General features: G+C 40.2%; 1 pseudogene; it reads right to left on the minus strand.

Annotated features, from left to right (window-relative positions):
- Positions 1–910: 910 nt before the first annotated feature.
- LOC121813784 lies at positions 911–2,501 on the minus strand (annotated as a pseudogene).
- Between the last annotated feature and the right edge of the window lie 29 nt (positions 2,502–2,530).

Raw genomic sequence — 2,530 nt, forward strand, 5'->3', positions numbered from 1 at the left:
AACAAAACAACCTGAAGAGCCGGTTGGGAGCCGAAAGAGCCGGTTCTCTAAAAAGAGCCGGAAATCCCATCACCAGGCCCCATGATAGTTGCAGTTGTCATGGCCCTGGGTCATAGGACCCAGTACTCCTGAGTTTCGTGTTTTCTTGTTATTTTCATCTGTATTCTAGTTTTTTCTTCAGTTAGCTGAATTAATTCGGTCATGCCTAGTTTAAAGAGTTAGTTCAGGGTTTATCAGGTTCCCCTTGTGCGATCACCCCTGTGTTTAACTTCCCCTGGTGGTTTGTGTGTCTTATCTGTCATGTTTTGGGTCTGTGTGATTTCCATTGTCAAGTTTGTGCCATGTCTACGTCTCCATGTGTCCTGTTTTATTTGGAAAGCGTCCAGTGTTGTTTTTGTTTGTCATATTTAGTTTCACTTCCCCTATCCATTTATTATGTTCATTGTTGTCAGCTGTTTCCACTTCCCTTGATCGCTCCTTATGTGTATTTAGTCTGTGTGTTTCTGTTCAGTCAGTGCCAGGTCATCTGTTATCGTCACCATTGTTACGGTCCTAGTGTTTCATCGTTTACTTAGTGTTCATAGTTTTGTCATGGTGTTTTCACTGAGTGTCGTAGTCGTTTAGTTTGCTCAGTGTTTCTCAGTCGGCTTTTGTTTTCTGAAGTCATGTTTTGTTACTGCTTTCAGCCAAATAAAGGATTGCCTTTTGTCAACACCACCAATCTCTCTCTGCATCTGCTTTTGGGTCTAATAAACAAGCACACCGGCCGAGCTGTGCTGGACTGAATGGGCCTCACCGGCATCATCAGTGGCAGTTAACTGTTGAACTAATATGTCAGTCTGATCAAGTTAACAATATTTTATTTTGACTGGAACACAATACAACAATTAATTAAGGACATTTTATGTAAGGTGTCATTTTATTCCATACAAGGTTGTTTGAGTGCATATTACTTCTTCTTTTCACAGGGTTGCACATATTTCAATGGTTATTTTTCTTAAACAAAAGAAAACAGAACCAACCAGAGAATAACACAAAAACACCCAACCAAACTGACCACTTCTCTGAATTAAAACATGACAGTGCACATAAATGAAAAACAATTTGCCATAAAGAATAACTCTTGTGTAGAAGATAAAACAAACTAGACATCGGATGTTTTACATTAAATAGCTAATCAGAACAACATACAACATTTACAAAGATATACGAGGCTGTATTGTTTCTGCAGAGTGAAACACATTTCCTTCATTAAAACATAACCAATTAATAACTAGACAACAAATGATACAATGTTAAAGTCGCACCAATAAAGTGTTACTGACAGGTTAAGCAACAGCACATCAGTGACCTCTGAGTAACAACAATGTTGACCAAAGATAGTGGTAACTAAAGAACTAAAAAACCCGTGTTAACCATCTGTCCTTCAATAATTTCCGTCTATTTCAGTTTAATGAACTCTGCGGTGTCATTGTCATAATAAAAGAACCGAAGTCCAGCATAGAGCGGCTGAGTGAATGTGGTCTGGACTCTGTGGAGGAGAGTCATGGTTTCAGAGACGCTGTAGAAAGACAGAATACCTGCTCTGTGATCCAGGTACACTCCTACTCTGGAGGACCGAGGACCTGAGAGGACAGTTTGGACTTCATTGTGCCAAAACTGAAAACCCTTTGAATCATAACGTAAAGACCAAGATTTGTCGTTGAATCCAAATTTACATTCATCAGAGCTCCCTGCTCTGCTGATATTCTTGTATGCGACTGCAACACCAACTCCTCCTCCTCTCCACTCCACCTCCCAGTAACAGAGTCCAGTCAGACTCTCTCTACTCAGGACCTGAGGCCATGCAGTGAATCTGTCTGGATGATCAGAATAAGACTATTTTTGTCTCATTATTGTTGCTTTTCTGTTCCCCTCAGATAATAACAGATGTGTGTTTGCTGTGTTTGGATCCAGTGTGATTTCATGTGAATATTTTAAGAATCCAGCTCTGGTGTTTGGCTCTGGTGGTGACAGTAAAACATCCACTTCAGCAACTCTCGGTGAGATATTCTTCTGTTCCTCTACTAACTCTGCTAACATAATGTTTTTCTCCAGGACAGGCTTTGGCATGAAGTTCGTCCTGCACTGAGGGCATCTGTGGAGTCCCTTCCTGTCCTCTTCATCAAAGTGACTTTTGATACAGTTCATGCAGTAGCTGTGTCCACAGGGAATAGTCACCGGATCCTTCAGTAGATCCAAACAGCTTAAACAAGAAATGTTTTCTTCATCCATTTTAATTTCCTTCTGCGCCATTTCTCTTCTTAGTAAGAAAGACTTGCAGCTTTGTCTGTTGTAAAAGTGAAACTATTCAGAGCTATGACCTAATCAACAGAAAATGGAGGCTGTCCGCTCTTACATGTGGGAGGGAACGAGGAGTGTCTACAAACATTGCAACAAACACTATTCAGAACAAGTCCTAGAATTAAATTTGTCACTGAAAGTTCAAAAACAACAAAAAACATATTTAGAACAATGCCTACAGCTACAC

Source organism: Haplochromis burtoni, unplaced genomic scaffold, assembly GCF_018398535.1.
Source record: "Haplochromis burtoni strain Fernald_Lab_line unplaced genomic scaffold, NCSU_Asbu1 Contig_2595, whole genome shotgun sequence".
NCBI lineage: Eukaryota > Metazoa > Chordata > Actinopteri > Cichliformes > Cichlidae > Haplochromis > Haplochromis burtoni.